Genomic DNA, 16861 nt, shown 5'->3' with positions numbered 1-16861 from the left:
GGGGGGGGGGGGGGGGGGGGGGGGGGGGGGCCTCTCCAGGCCACCCTCTGTCAAATCATCCCACATTGTATTCTTCCAGCAGTTGCTACCAGGGGAAAACTATCTTGGTTATGTGTTTGTGTACTTTATTTTCTGTCTACCTCCCTACCAAAATACAAGCTGTTCTGACTATCCAGTCCACTACTATCCCAGAGTCTAAAATAGGACCTGGCAGAATTTGCTGGGTGAGTGAGTGAGAGGTTCTTGGGGAAGTCAGGCAGGCAGTAGGGGTGTGGGGATTCCACCAGGAATAGAATGGCCAGGGTCAGGCAGAAGAGTTTTAATGCAGGGCTGAGCAGCCTGGGCTGGACACTCAGGCACTGAGAGCAGAGGAGGGGCTCTGGGGCTACCCCAGGCGCTGGCGATAGAAAAAGGGCCCTGCCAGGGCTGGAGGGAGCCGGCTGGGGCCCTAAAACACAGCAGTACAAGGCATAGCCAGAAGCACAGCCTGCGTGCAGGGGGAGGGGACACACTGTTCCGGGCAACGTCCCCGGCCTACAGCCGGACTCCGCCCCCTCCCCCCCCCCCCCCCCCGGCCGGGCCAGGCCTGCTGTTTATCCTCCCGGGGACACAGCGGCTGCAGGAACAACATGTAATTGATAACAAGCCCAGCGCCGGCCAAGGGCTTGCCATTGGGTCAGCGTGCAAATCACGGGGGTGGCGGGTGGGGGCCGCCCTTCAAAATAAAAGTCTCCGCTCCCTGCGCCATCCGCAGGCCCCAAAGTCGCAGAGGCCAGGCGTCCTCCCACCTGTAGGACGGCGGGGGCTCCCAGGAGCCACCTAGTCCTTGGGGGAAAGGTGATTTGAGGGACTAAAGCATTTGGGGATTTTTGTCAGCTCCCCAGGGACTGGGCGAGAAACCATCCTCTCTGTGTCCTGGGTGGGAGGGGGGGGTCTTTTGGAAATAGCACAGTGGGGAGAAAAGAGGGAACCCGACAGACGGCCATGGTGGGTGGGAGTGGCCTCTCTATTCCCCGCCACCCCCTAGCCACCGTTCTGCTCTTGTTCAGTGGAAAGAACCAGGGGACTCTGCGTGGGTAGTAGAGAGTACTAGACATGTGAACAGTGCGGGTGTGCGCGAAGGGGTGTGAGTTCATGTCGTGTGATTGTGCGTTTGCGGGGCGTGGTGCGCGGCAGCAGTGTGGCTGTGCCGGAGGGTGTCCCCGACATACTGGCGCGTGGAGCTGGTGTGGGTGCCTGCGCGGGTGTGGGAAGGTGCGTGGGAAAGGAAGACATGGGGGACCCGCTCAGACCCCTCGGTAGAGCCCTGGAGCGCTGCCCGCTGGGCACCATGCCCTCGGCCTGCGCCCCCCTCCCCCAGGGGCCAAGGCTGCGGTGACCGACAGTAACCCCACCGCCACAGGCCACTCCGTCCCCCCATCCCCGGCCCCCGACCGGCCGGCGTGTGCGCCTGTCCGCTCCTCTCGCCAGGCCCGGCCGGGTGCCCGCCATATGGGAGGGCCAGCCCGCAAGGCGCGCAGGACTCGCGGGGCCAGGCGCCGAGGCGGCGGCCCGGACCTGCCCGGGGAAAGTGCCTGTGAGCAACTGGGGGTCACTCTCCCACGGGCTTGTCTGATCCCTGGCCCCGCTCGGGGGCTCACCTCGCTCCTCCGACATTTCCTCGGACACTCGCGCAGAGCTTGGGACAGCGGCGGGGGCACCCAGCCACACGACCAACCAGTCAGCGCCCCGCTGCCCCACTCGTGTCCCAACCAGCCCCCTGGGCTCCTGGAGCCGCGTCCACGCGGCCGTCCGGCCTCCCCAAGCCTCTCCCACCTGAACTTGGCGCACGCCCGGCTAGCGGCCAGGCCCCGGCGGTCCTGAGGCCCCGGGGGCTGGGCTGGGGGCGACGGCCTGGCTCCCGGTCCGGCGGCGGCCGCGGGCCCAGCCGCGGGTCCTGCTTTGGTTCGCTCACCCGCTGGCCCGCGGGTCGCTGCGGCGGAGCACTCGCCCGCCGCCGCTAGCTCTGCGCTCACTCCCCGCGGCTCACGTGACGCCGCGGGCGCCGCGAAGGCTCGCAGGAGGCTCGGCCCCGGGCGCGCGCCCCATTGGCCCGCGTCGCGCGTCACGCGCCCCGCCCCGCCCCCAGCCCCGCCCCGGCCGCGCGGCGCTCTGCGGCCGCCCGCGCGCTCCCGGTCCCGGAGCCACCAGCCCCGCGCGGCCCGCGGTCCCCAGCCACTTCCCCTCCCCCCAGCACGGCCGTGGGCTTGCGGCGTCCGCGGGAGACGCTTCTGAAGCGCGGTCCCCAGGTGAGAACGTGAGACGGGCCTCGGGCCCTGCCCCAAGGCCTGAGATTGTCCCGAAGTCGGGGCCCAGGCGGGGGCCCTGGGGCCGCCCGGGTCAGGTCTGCCCTCCACCCCCACTCCCACCTCGAGCCCGGTACCGGCCGCTGTGTATCCCACTGAGAGCCGGAGAAAGTCGGGGACTTGCCTTAGGGAACGTATTGTTGGAGAAATACGGTATGGTCTTTCTGCTGAGCAATCACGGTGACCCCACGGGGAAAGTGCGCGCTCTCGGCGTTGCCTCCCCGGCCTCCCAGAAGGGCTGAGGGCGTTTGACCCCTGCCTCAAATCACTGACACCACGTGTCTGGGCCACCCTCCTGAAGACAGAGCAGTGCTCCACAGGCTACAAAGGCCGTGCCCAGGCTGCTGTAGTCCGCAGCAGTCCCGGGACGCATTGGCATTCCACTCAGAGGTGGGAAGAGGGAGGCTCAGAGTGACTTGCCCAAGAAGTACGAGTGAGCCGAGGGTGCCACGCACCCTGCTACGACGCCCTTTCCCCCACACTCCTGTGGGATCCTCAGCCAAGCATTTACAGATGAAGAAACGGACTCTGGGGGGCCGCGGTCCTCCCCTGGTCACTCAGCGGGTAAGGAGGGGGGGAGGTGAGGCAGAGCCTGTCTGTCTGCTCCAGGGCGGGCATCTTCCAGGCAACCCAGGGACACGTGGGCAGAGGTCCTTCTAAGGAGTTAACATCCTTTCCCTTCCTGGCCTGGGAGGTGGAGAGCATTTTCTCTGCTCCTCTCCCAGTACACTGCCAGAGCAGGAACGCGTGGCCAGGAGCTGTCTGGGCTCTCTGGAATGCTGTGGGTCTGGGCTCCTTTGTCCATGCCAGGGCTCGCCCCTGGATCATGTGGTCCTCCCTGTGCACCCAGTCAGGGCTAGGGATGCAGCGCCTGCTGCCACCGGGAGCCAAACCGCAGCTTGGCGGGCAGGTTTGGAGGACACTGGTGTTGAAGATGAAATGCGTCCTAGCAGCTTGGGCACATAGGTGATCAGAAACTGAAGAGCAGAGAGTGATAAATACTGTGTGACTTCTTTTCCATGTGGAATCTTAAAAACTAAATCAAAACGTTCATAGAAAAAGAGATCAGAAAAAGAGATCAGGTCACCAGAGACAGAGGGTCGGGGGAGAGGAAATTGGAAAAGTGGTAGAAAGGGACAAACTTCCAAGTGTAAGATAAATAAGCCCTGGGGTCGTCAGGTACAACAGGACATTCAGCACTGCTGTGTGATATACAGGAAAGTTATTAAGAGAGTAGATCCCAAGAGTTCTCACCAGAAGGAATTTTTTTTTTCTTTTTTTACTTTTCCTTATATCTATATGAGGTGATGACTACTAACTAAACTTACTGTGGTAATTATTTCACAATACATGTGAGTCAAACCATTATGTTGTACACGCTAAACTCATACAGTGCTGCATGTCAATTGTGTCTCAATAAAACTGGGGGGGAAGAAAAACTGAAGGACAGCCAAGATGCTCCTGTTACAACCTGAGTCAGATCATGTCTCTCCTTGACTCAGAACATTCCAGTGGCGCCCAGCTATCACAGCCTGCAATGCCCTACTACATCCCTGACCATACTCTCTACTCCTTTCCCCTTGCTTACATCACTCCAGCCACACTGGCCTCCTTGCAGTCCCTCAAACATACCAGGCACAGTCCTACCCCAGGGCCCTTGAATGTGCTGTTCCCACTGCCTATACAGACTGTTTCCCCACCAATTACCTGGTTCCGTCCCCTCCTTCAGGGTTTTATTCAAATGTTATCTTCTCAGGGAGCCCTGCCTTAACCACCCAATATAACACGCTCCCTACTCTTTCCTATTTCCCTATCTTGTTTAACTTTTTTATTGGCATTTATTCCCTGCTAATGTGTTATACATTTTACATTTTATTTTGTTTGTTTTTGGTCTCCTCCAGTAGAATGCAAGCTCTACCAAAGCAGTGATTTCTGTCCATTTGTTCCCTTCATATCTCTAGCACCAAGCACACAGTAAGTGTTCAGTTGTTGAATTAATGAATTTCTGAAAGACTTAAAGCAAACAGGGTCAGCCTAAGAAGAATTAAACAGGACTGAGGAACCTACCCCAAATGAGTTAAGAAGTTGGTCATTAGAGAAATTAGACCAGTTTTCCCCTCAAAGAGACCCAGAACATCCCCAAGCTAGTTTCCAAGGACTGCCTTTGTACAGAGTACCTCTCTGGTTCATTCTCCTCCTCCCTCCAGCACCTGGTTAACTCCTTTCATCCTTCAATATCAGCTCAGACTTAACTTTGTAGAGGACATAGTCCCATAAAAACCTTATTTCCCACCTCCAGGCTAGACCAGGTCTCACATGTCTGTCCTTCTTGGCATGGTGTTCAGAATGTAGTAGAGGCTCAGTAAATTTGTGTTGAGTAAATAAACAAACGAATGAGTGAATGGGGACACTGGCTGACTAAGTAACTGAATTCACCCCAGGCCATACCTCTCCCAGTGTAGTGGGGAGAATCTGTTACTGGAATTCCCTGCCAAGAAGAAAAGGAAGCCAGGTAGTGCTCTTCCAAACAGAGATGATAAAGAAAAAGAGACGTTTCTCTTCACACCAATGAAAACCTCTAACATACTTTCCCTCTAAATTAATTCCTTCCTTATTTCTACATCATCTTGCGTAGAAAAGGGCCTGAGTCCCTGGCGCCTGTCCAGCTCTGACTTGTTGCAAAGGCCCCAGCAACAGAAGAAGGGCAAGCTTTGGGCAAGTTAGTTTGCCTGTCAGAACCTCAGTTTGCTCATCTACAAAATGGGTGCCACCCTAATTGCCTCACAGGTTTATTGGAGGAGCAAATACAGTACTAGATGGAAAAAGGCGTTGGAGAAGTAGAGAGACTGGGAAGAGGCAGTTATCAGCCCTGGGCAATGCTGCGAAATGGGAACCCTGGCACACAGCCCCCAGGGCAGCAGGATGATGGCAGTGCTGAAGATCAATAAGCTCTACCAGGGCAGCAAGGAGCTCCACCTGGGGAGGAGGGAGCAGCGTTGCTGAGAAGCATGTGTCCAGGCCCCCTTGGAGAGGAGGCATTCCAGGGCGTGCTCAGCCAGAAGATGCAAGAAAGCCTACGAAACAGTGGCCACATTGTCGATGGAACCAAGGATGTGGATTCTCTGTCCCCTTACAGATTCAAGCCCAAGCCTCTTGGACTGACATCCAGGCCATTCATTTGAATAATTCTTTTAAAAAATAACACCTGTGCATTGTTACAGTGTTCAAGCACCACAGAAAGGCATGAAATAAAAAGTAAAATTCCACTTGGCCTCAGTCTCACTCATCATTTCTGTTTTGGTTTTCATATGACCTAATTGTAAATAATATGCTTGTCTCTTTTGTGTTTATAATGGAAGCAAATGATGCCTGTGTGCTAGACATTCTGTGTTTGCCCCTCCAGATCCCTCTCTGCCCTTCTGCCCCTGCTCTGGGCCCCCAGAGGCTCATCTGCACAGGCCACCAACAGGGGCCCTTTGGTTTCCAAGAGGGTTTGGCAGGTGGAAGGCACTGGTAACAGATGAGGTTATGGGGACATGCAGTTGGATTTGTCCCCTGCGGGTCACTGGCAGGTGGCTGTGTCCTTCCAATGGGTGCAGCTCCTCTCAGGCAGCCCGGCAGAGCTTCCCGAAGCCCCTCCTCTCCTAACCTTTGCCCAGGACACCTCTGCCCCCTACTGCCCCCATCCTCGCCCAAAATCACTCCTCCTCAGGCCTGTTTGGGGGCAACCCTCCTTGCAGGATATCTCCAGGTTTTAGGTTAATAATATGGCAGCACTTACATAGCACCTCACAGATGCTCACTTTATTTTGTCTTCACAACATCCCAGAGGTCAGCACTACAGATGAGGAAATGCTGCTCAGAGGGGGAGCGTGTCACCCAGGGAACCATATGCAGTGTCCAATGACACGATTACAGTGGGACCCACACACACTCCACCCCCTCAGTCTGTCCGGCCCCTGGTGGGCTCCTGAGGTCTGGCTGAGGGACCTTGGGCACATGGCTGAGCCCACGGCAGGGCCCAGGACACCCACAGCCGGATGGCAGGGCCTGTCCTGAGCATGCTTGCGGGCCTCACCAATTCTGCCATTCTGCCCCACGGTCCCTATGTGTTGTCACAGAAGTCACATCCCTGAACCACAGCATCTGCAGCACTGGCCTCCCCCACCTCCCCTCAGCTCCAAATCTTCCCCAGACATCTCCCATTAAGCACCTCACAGATATCACAAAGCAAAAGCATCCCAAGGAAAACCCATCAAGCCTGCCCCTCTGCCCAGGCTGCTGTAACAACACAGGCCAGACTTAAACAACAGACGTGATTTCCTCACAGTTCTGGAGGCCAAAAATCGGAGATCAAGGTGTTGGCAGGGTTGGTTCCTTCTAAGGATGGTGGTCTTCTCCCTGAGTCTTCACATGGTCGTCCCTCTGTGCATGTCTGGGGCCTAGTCTCCTCTTCTTAATAAGAACACCTGTCAGATTGAATTAGCATGCACCCCCCACTGACCTCATTTTACCCTAATTATCTCTTAAAGACCCTATCTCCAAATACAGTACATATTCTGAGGTACTGGGGGGTTAGGATTTCAACATATGAACTGGGGGGGTATAATAACATCCTAACCCCCCGGCGTGCCCCCCATCCCCAAACTTGCCTCACCCAGGGCAATGTCCAGCACCTCCCACCTAGTCATCTGCTGCCACTGTCCCCACTCCACCCCCTTCACTCTCCCGTGGCGGGATACAGATGGCCAGCCAGAGCTCCCCATGACTACAGTAAAAGACCCATGCCCTCACTTACCCTGGCATTCAAGACTCTGAGTGACACAACTCTTGCCAAGTGTCTACTTGCTCCCACTTGTCCCACCCGAAGGCAACACTTTCTCTTGGACAGCCCCACCTCGGTCAGAGCAAGGACTCTGGACTGACCGGTCTGGGATCAAATCTTGCTTCTGCCACCCCTGAGCTGTGTAACTTTATGAGAGTTGTTTCTCCTTTGCCACCATACCTATAATATGGGGACAACAGCAGGAGTGCCTCAGCCATGAAGGTGTCCTACTCCATCCCTCTTAAAGGGCTGCCATGGGGAGCCTTGCTGACTGACAGCCTCCAGCAACCCCACCTCTGGATCTGGTGCAGCTTCATGCAGAAGCAAGGATGTTAGTGCTGGAACCAGTCACTCCTACATGACCCCCAGCCTCCCCACAGGCAGTCTGAGCTCTGGGGCTCTCTACTGAGGTGGCCAAGTTGTCTCCAAGCTGCCCTGCAGTCTGGGGCTCTCCCTCTCCAGTCCTCCCTCCTTCCCCCTCTCGTTTCCCGGGTGCCAGCCCCAGACCTAGATCTAAGGCTCTCCTCACTGGATCCTGCTCCTCCCTCCTTCCCCTCATCCTCCACAGGCACTTCCCCACAAGCCTCTTACACGTCTAACCCCTTCTGGCATCTGCTCTCAGAAGTTGAGAACTGGTACAGGTAGCTATCTCATAGGTTCTTCAAGGGTTAAATGGATTAATACACACAAAGACCTTAGAAAAGTGCCTGGAACAGAGTAAATATCTCTAACTCCCAACCTCCATGTAGTTCCCTTATGAGGGCCATTCTCAGGGACTTCATCCACCTTATCCATAGAAGATTCCTGTGTGTTCTTTTGTAGACCAAGCCTTCTTAAGTTTCTTGAGTGTTTTCTACTTCCTCTGACCACAGGGCCTTTGCACCCACTGCTGCCTTTGTTGGGAACACTCTTACCCCTCTTTCCTGTTAGCTCAGATGTTACTTCCCCAGAGAAACCTTCCTGACCTCCTTTATATGTTTTCCCTACACCGTGTACCTCTCTTTCAAAGCATTTTTCAAGGTTTATCCACTTATGTGTGTGTTCGTTTATTTCATGCTTGTCTCTCTGGAGCAAAGATAGCCAGTCCTCAAATATTCATCCATCCCTTCCCAGAACTCCCAGTTTTCAGCAGAGCACAGAATTGCCCCAAAGAAAGCTTGCATTCTGCAGCCTCCCTTGCAGCTGGCCAATGGGATGTGTGCAGAAGTGATGACTGTCCATTCTGAGCTCCCCTGTGAAGGGAAGGGGCGTGCCTCCTTCCATGTTCCCTTCCCTTCTCCCTGTTGGCTGGAATGCTGGTAGGCAGACAAAGGCAATGGACAAGGACAAGGTGAAGGAATACAGACCCAAATGGCCTCACCAGCGTGGGCTTTCAAGGACAGAAAACCAAAGTTAGTCCAGCTTGTTTAAGCTAATACTACTTTGGGTCTCTGTTAGGCAGACATTTCTCTACCTGCGGAACAGGAAGCTCTGTGAAGGCAGGGAACAGGTCCGTCGTGGTTATCACAACATCCTCCTGGCACCTAGAAGGTCCTTGATTAATGTATGATGAGCAAGTGATTGAGTTGGGGGCTGGACCCTTTCTTAGACTCCTCAGTGACCCTCTGCAGCACCCACCTTGTGGAGTGAAGTTGGATAGAAATCTAGAGCAGCACTATCCACTAGAACTTTCTGTGATGGAGGAAATGCTCCATGTATCCCTGTTGCCCAATAAAGACATGTGACTGGTGGCCACCACCCTGGGCAGTGCACACCAGAGCTGTAAGGGAGTGTAGAGAGGATGTAGTGCAATGCCCCCCGCCCCACCCTCCCACCCCCCCGCCATGGACTGGCTGGCAGTCTGCTGAAATCAGGTAGACATTTGTCGCAGCCCTGACACACGAGCCAGGCCAGCAGGTGGAGGAGGCCTTCGAACCCCTGCTCTTGGCCCCCTCAGTGAGGGTCACATTGAGGAGTCATGTCACGGTGGAAGCAGGGCCGATCACAGTGGCCAGCCCTCCCCTGTCATCCAATTCCTGCTGACGCCCACCACTACAGATGAGGGGATAAAGACCGTATCTGCCTCATAGCAAGAGGTCACAAGCAGCCTGACCAGTCCCGGGCTGCTAATGAGGCGAGCAGAGACAGAGCTTGGAGTGACCATGTGCCAGGCCCTTGCTGGATACTTCACAGCTACGTGCTCTGAGACAGATGGAAGAGGGGAGGGTCTGCTGCATGCCCTGCACAGTGCTGTGACACAGACGACAGCCTGCACATCTTGACTCTTCCCATTTTACAGAAAAGAAAGTTGAGGCCAGAGAGGTGGAGCAATTCACCCAAGGTCCACAGCAAATGCAGTGGCAAAGACAAAACAGAATTGAGACCTACCTCACCCTTTTTCTCTCTCCCAGACTGCTAAGCCTGGCTCCAGGATACCGTATGCATTTCTGCTTCATCCTGCCACTCCTCTCGGCCAGCCCCACCACTCAGAGATGATCTCTCCGTAAGGAAACAGGATGGAGCCAGAACAGCTGGATGCCGCAGAGATGGGGCCCCATCTCAGACCTCACACCATCCTGCAGGCCCCTGCGATCAGCAGTACTAACCAGACCACCGAACCTCTTGGTGCTGCCTGTACACCAGAATGGGGAAGTATCATTGTCCAAGCTGGCTGCTGGCCCAGCAAGTCAGGAGAAAAGGAGGACTTCCTCTTGGGGACACCCTGCAACTCTGCACAGGGTACAACTTAATGGGCCCTTTGGTTGGAAAGAGCAGGAGCCCCCTGGGCAAAAGTCAAGTGGGCAAGGGGAGGGCAGGGAAGTGTGCACGGCACTGTGCTAATCTCTTTAAACAGATGACTTTATTTAATCCCCATCACTCCCCTCCTTCCAGGTCCATTTTACAGATGGGGAGACAGAGGCATGGAGAGGTCCCTCACTAGAGATCGCACAGCCAGCAGGGGGTGGTGCCCGGCTTCCAACCCAGAAGAGAACAAGGTAATAGGAATTTGGGAGGTATCCTCAGCTTCCCGGAGAAGGCTTTGAGACCCTGGGATGGGGAGAAGGGTCTGGAGAGAGGGCCCCCTAACAAGGTGTGAGGTGGGAGCTTGTAGGGGTTAGGTTGGGGCATGGAGGCGCCCAGCAATTCCTGGGGAGGAAACGGCTGAAGCACACCTCTGGTGTGACCCCTGGCATTGACCGCTTCAGTGTCTTCTGTCACTCGGTCCTTACTGTCCTTACACCTACACCTCTGGAAGATCCCACTGCATGCAGGCCTAGGGGAGCAAGGAACAAAGGTCATGGCTCTGGCGGTCCAAGTTGTGACCAACAGCCAAGTGGGCACAGGCCTGGGGTTGAGCCAAGCATGCCAGCCCACTGTGGGGGGAGGGTGATCAGGACAAAGATGTGACGCTGGCTCAGAGACTCAAAATGGCAGTGTTGTAAATAAGAGAGGAGTCCGGGCGCCTGGGTGGCTCAGTTGGTTAAGCGACTGCCTTCGGCTCAGGTCATGATCCTGGAGTCCCTGGATCGAGTCCCGCATCGGGCTCCCTGCTCAGCAAGGAGCCTGCTTCTCCCTCTGACCCTCTCCCCTCTCATGTGCTCTCTCTCTCTCATTCTCTCTGTCTCAAATAAATAAATAAAATCTTTAAAAAAAAAAAAAAAAAATAAGAGAGGAGTCCGTCTTGTGCCCACACACCGTCCTGAGCTGCTGACTGCCAGGGCTGCTGCAGCAGGCATCTCAGGACCAGGGGCCCGGGCTCCTCCGCTGCCAGGCACCACCCTCTCCCACGTGACGACTCACAGCACATACAGGCTCCAGATCATGGGAAGGGGAAAGAAGAAGTGGGGGGCTTGCCCCTGCCCTTTAAGGCGACCACGCAGAGGGGACTACGGTCACTGGAGAAACCAAGGTTGGGGCGTGAGCTGCGTGGCCAAGTTTGGGTCTCTCTGCCAGTGGGGCTGGGAACCCAGACACCTGGAGTCCCGTCCTGTCTCTAACCAGCTGCAGAGATCAGAGCAAGTCACCACAATCTGTGGGTCCGTTTTTCCCTCTGTACCAAAAGTTTAGCCAAAATAACCTGGGAGGGGTCCTGAGAGGAGGACTCTGAACCCATAGTCTTCTGAGGCAGTTGAGCACAGCCTTGGGGAAGGAAAGGTGAAATCGGGCAGTGGGTAGTTCCCTCAACTGTGCTGTGAGGTGGGTGGCAAGCAATGCACCCCAGGCCATTGACACAGCCCCCAAGCTTCCAAGCTTTCTTGGAAAAGCTTCTACGGACCAGTGCTAGTACATCAGGTAACTTTTATTAAGTGCCTGTTGTATACCAGGCATGGAGCTAAGGACTAGCATTTATGAGTATTTTCTATATGCCAGGCACTATTTAAGTGCCTTACAACTTCTACTTCACTTAACGCCATGCAACGTCTCTGTGATATAAGCCCTGTTGTTATCACCGTGGGAATAGTGAACAAGAAACAAGAACCAACCACTATGAAAAAGGAGCACTCAGAGAACAAGAAAGAATGTTTGAAAATGTAATACTTAATAGTGTTCATGAAAACCCAACCAAGACCGAGTAGCAGAACATCCTGAGAACCAAACCAAAACAACAGATGGAAATTCTAAGAGAAAAATTCCATAGCCAAGGTTTCAATGGAAGGAATTGAATTCACATTTAGAAATGAAGACCAGTCAAGATCACCTTCCAGTGAAATCTGGCCCCCCCTCACTCTGGCTGGCAGATGTTGGTGTTGATGGCTAACAGGGAGTTACTGAGTCATTCCCGCCTGGTTAAAGTCCTCAAGGTTTAATGTGTTTTTCAGGCCAACCTTGAGCCTGAGGTTCCCATCCCCTTTCTCCAGGGTGCCTGTCCTATTAGTCCAGGGCATCACTAGCTATCACCAGCAAGGAAACAGCAGTGGGGCTGGGAAGTGACCGCTGATCGGCACCCACTGGGCAGGCTCCACGGGTGGGGGGCAGTCTGTGCAAGGATCCTGGACTTAACATGAGGACACGGGTGCAGCGGGCTGGCACCACACCAGCCGGACACTAGCCACTTGCCAGATTCACGGGGAAATTCCTCATTTCAAAACACAATAAGGAAACTGGTGACCCAAGTGGGAAAAAGACATAAACAGAACATGCAAGTGGCCAGTGCACACACAGGGAAATTTCTAACCTCACAACTGATCAAAGAAACACAAATGAAAACAAGATACCCTTTTCATCCAACTGACAAGGACATTTTAAGTTTTAACACTGGTGTAAAGAGGTACATTTGCAGAAAGCAAGGCAACCTTGCAATATACACATCCCTTTTCGGTCTGTAAATCTACTTGTAGAAACTGATCACAAAGAAATGATCAGATCTGTAGGCAGATTTATATACAGGCTTGCTCTTTCCAGCATCGCTTACAACTGAGAAAACTTAGAAACCACTGAATGTCCAACCACAGGAGAGTGATAATGAACTACAGCCCATCTGTGCAGTGGAATATTATTTATCAATTTAAATCGGGTTTTCACAAGACTATTGATAAAAGTTAAAGAAAAGCGGATGCAAAATTTACATGGGAATTATTCTATATATGATTATGTAAAGAAAAACAGGCTTATAGAAAACATTAGAAATACATAGAGAAGTATTCACATCCATGATTTTTAAAAGTATTTACATTGAGTAATGGGATTACAAGAGATCTCTTTTTAGGGGCACCTGGGTGACTCAGATGGTTAAGCTTTTGGCTCAGGTCATGACCTCAGTACCATGATCTCTGTCCTGAGATAGAGCCCCACATTGGGCTCTAGGCTCAGTGATCTTTTTTTAGCATTCTATTTTTTACTTTTCCAGATTTTCTACAATGAACGTATACTACTTTTATAACCAGAAAAAAATAGGATCTGATTGTGCAGCTTCTTCATATGTTATTTTTTCATAGTTTTTGTATTCGTATAATAGTAAATGTTCTCACTGCCCCAAAATCAGAAAATACAGACAGGTATAAAAAAAAAGTCATTCATAATCCCATCATTGTTAACATTTTCTTGCTTATTACAAAAATAGGAACACATCATATATACTATCTTACAGACTTTTTAAAAATTGTGGCTACAAAACCATAACATAAAATCGATTCTCCTAACCCTTTAAGTGTTTAGTTCTGCGGCATTAAGTAAATTCACACTGTTGTGCAGCCATCCCCCTGTCTCTTTCCAAAATTTCTCATCTCCCCAAACTGAAACTCCATCCCCATTAAACACAAACTCCTCAGTCCCCTCCCCCAGCCCCTGGCAGCCACCACCCTACTTTCTGTCTCTGTGAGTCTGGTGACTCTAGGGACCTCATGTGAGTGGAATCATGCAGGATTTGTTCTCTTGTGACTGGCTTCTTTCAGGAACCATAACTTCCTCAAGGTTGATCCATGTTGTAGCCTGTGACAGATTTTCCTTCCTTCTAAAGGCTGAACCATATTCCATCACATTTTGCTTATCCATTCATCCATCGATGGACATTGGGTTGCCTCTGGAGACTTTTTCAAACAGAACAATAGATTGTGTACTTCTTTCTGTACCAATAAGGATAGATTAATAGCAGTTACTTTTACAAGTTGCCTAGTACTCTATATTTATTTAGCAAAAAAAATTTTTTACAAATAATGCATCTTTATTTTTTATTGAAGTATAGTTGACACGTGTTATATGAGTTTCAGGTGTGCAAGACAGCGATCCTCCAATTTTTCATTATCATATACAAAACTGCAATACATCTTTGTGTACTTATCCTACTATTTCTTTTTTTTTAAGATTTTATGTATTTATTTGAGAGAGAGCTAGCGAGAGAGAGGAGAAGCAGGGGAGAGAGAGAAGTAGGGTCTCTGCTGAGCAGAGAGCCGACGTGGGGCTCGATCCCAGCCAGAGTCCTGAGATCATGACCTGAACTGAAGGCAGATGCTTAACCGACTGAGCCACACAGGGACCCCTATCCTACAATTTCTTAAAGATAAATTTGAAAAGTGAGATTTCTGAATGAAAGGGTATTTTTAGTTTTGTTACCTTTTGACCGACTTGTCTTCCAAAAATTATATTAATCTAGATCCCCGCCATCAGTGAATCCCAATCCCCGTTTTCCATATTCTCGTCAGTACTGAGTATTAGCACTTTATAAAAAGTGACAAAATGTTGGGCAGTTTTTGCCAGTGTGGCAGGTTTTTAAAAAGTGCCATTGTTTGCATTTGTATCTCTTGGATTATTGGTGAAGTTGAATTTTTTCCTATGTTTATATCTTACTGGTGGTTTGTGTGTCTTTGTGAAGTGCCTATTTCTATCCTCCACTTCGTATGGTGATACTGATCTTTCTTTTCCTTGAATTCTGTGCACCATCGGCCAACCACGTTCTTGGAGTTACAAGATTTGTTTAGATTGATGTAACCAAATGCAGTTACAGATTCTAGAAGTCTTTGGTGTCATGTTTAGCAAATTCCTCTCTCCCAGGGTTCCATATGGCGTAGGTACATTTCATCCTGCTGCATATTGACACATCACCTTCTAGCACTGCCACAGTTCCATGTTCTCATTAGCTTCTTGAGGTCAGTTGGAACTTTCTCGGATGGGTGTGTGCTGAGACTAAAAATCAAGGCCGGCCATCCCTGGAGGCCTGTCCTTCCCGGCATGCTCTCCCTGCTTCAGCACTTTCTCCTGTCCTGTGCTGGCCTTTTACACAACCCCACCTTCAAGAAGAGAAAAACTCTCTTCTGTGAGGCCAAGCGCCATTGCTCAGCTTTCCCAGAGGCATCTGCTTACACAGAAGAGGATTCAGAAGAAGCTACCAGGTGAGGGGGCCCAGACCGTGGCCTTTCAGGAACCACCACCGACATGTAATGGGTAGCCATCATGGGACAAGGAGATCCTTCTTCAGCTGGCCAGACTGGCGGGCACCCACTCTGCCCACAATTTGGAGTGATTTATTATCAGGGTCAAACTGCACACCAGTCTTTCAGTGGGCCGGCTGCAGAGCACATTGCCTCACTCAGTCCTCACAATAAGTAGTACTTCCCATCTTGATTTCTCAGCTGAGGGGCTGGGCTGCAAAGAGGTCTGGTGCCTGCAAATGGCAGAGGCAGGACGGAGGCTCTCCTGGTGCATGTCCTCGAGCTTTCTGCCACATGAAGGGACCTGTCCCCTGGAGCAGGGACCGGTAGGGCGCTCCAGCTGTTAGATCAGGGCGGTGTTAGACCCTCCAGGCTGTCAGCACTGACATGCGCATGGCCCAGGGCAGGCAAGGGGCCGGAGGTCCAAGGCTCAAGGGCCCGCAGCCATCCTCACCTGCACCCACTCCTCTGAGGCCCAGCCACCACCCAGTGTGGTCAAACATGCAAGGCATCCTGGGATACGCTTCCCTGAAACCTCCCTGTTCTCAGCTACAGAAGCAGTTCATCCACTCATTCACTTGGCAGGCATTTATTGAGCACTTACTGAGTGCCTTGCACTGGTCTGGGGATACAGCAGTTAGCAAGAGGCAAGGGCCTACCTTCTGGGAGCTTCTCTTCTAGTGGGGATAAGCAAGGAGACAAGGGAATGGACCTCATACCTACTCATGAGAATAAGTGCTGGGAACAGTTAATAATACTCACCCAACAGCTTTTTATGTCCTCATGGAGATTCTAATGCACCCATGTCCCAGGATGGCGACAGACAGATGGAAGCTGCTTCAGGTGGGCCAACCTGAGAGGGCCTCTCTGAGGAGGTGACATTGGTGTGAGAAGGAATTCTTGGGAAGAACTAAGGGAAGGGCAATCCTGGCCAAAGGAACAGCAAATGCCAAGGCCCCTGGCGGGAAAGAGCCTGTGGGTTTGAGGCACTGACATGAAGTGGAGGCTGGGAGCCAGGGAGATGTGGGGATGAGGCCAAGGTGTGGAGAGGAGGTGAAGGAAGGCCGGTGATTCCAACATTTGGCACCACAACCCACAGAGACATCACCTTCTGGCTCAACCAGCTTGCATGTTACCAAAACAAAAGTCTCACACCATCACCTAACCCGGGCTCCCTGCAGTGAGCGCTGGTGTTTTGTACTTGGTCTACTCTGCCCTCATGTCATTAAACCGAGGAGAAAAAAGAAAGGAAAGAAATGCAACCCATGCAATTAACCTCCTGACCCACTAAGGGCCCACAACTGGCAATTTAACAGACACTATTGTCGATGGTAATAAAGATTTGTGTTTGTATTCTCAGAGCAATGGGAGTCCACTGAAGTGCTCAGGGGAGAGAGAGACTGGACCAGATTTAGGTTTTAAAAAGACTGTTCTGCTGTTGTATGCAAAAGGGAGTGTATGGGGCGTATCAGTCCACCAGTGTCCCCGAGGGACAAGACAATGCACTCAAACGGGTGATACTTGAATCAATGATAGGGCTCTTGACAGAGGTGGGGCAGGTGAGGCGCAGTGCAGCAAACAGTGACTCCCACCGAGGCCAGAAGGAGCCAGAGGACTGGAGTGGGAAGACAGGGGCCAGCAGCAGGTCAGAACCCTGGCGCCGGGGAAAGCTCCTTACCCCTCTCTGCTCCCGCCTCCCATTGCCTGCAGCGCCTCCTATTGGCCGAACCGCACAGGCGCCCCGGTGAGGTGCAAGGTCAGCCTCCAGGACTCCGCAGAGGGCAGAGAAGGGGGTGGCGAATGGAGAGTGGCCACTGAGGAAGAGACAGATGGGAGTGGAGGAGCCC

At 52.5% G+C, this 16861-nt stretch overlaps 1 protein-coding gene across 1 annotated transcript in view; it reads right to left on the bottom strand.

The window, feature by feature from the left end:
• The window catches only part of KLF15 (Kruppel like factor 15), a 17826-nt gene extending 15822 nt beyond the window's left edge, over positions 1-2004 (bottom strand). The window contains exon 1 of the mRNA XM_032412077.1: positions 1816-2004. The gene's annotated coding sequence lies outside the window, so the exon portion shown is untranslated. The remainder of the gene's footprint in view (positions 1-1815) is intronic.
• Between the last annotated feature and the right edge of the window lie 14857 nt (positions 2005-16861).

Source organism: Phoca vitulina, unplaced genomic scaffold (assembly GCF_004348235.1).
Source record: "Phoca vitulina isolate PV1807 unplaced genomic scaffold, GSC_HSeal_1.0 scaffold13, whole genome shotgun sequence".
Taxonomy (NCBI): domain Eukaryota; kingdom Metazoa; phylum Chordata; class Mammalia; order Carnivora; family Phocidae; genus Phoca; species Phoca vitulina.
This window is presented reverse-complemented; position numbering and strand designations above follow the sequence as displayed.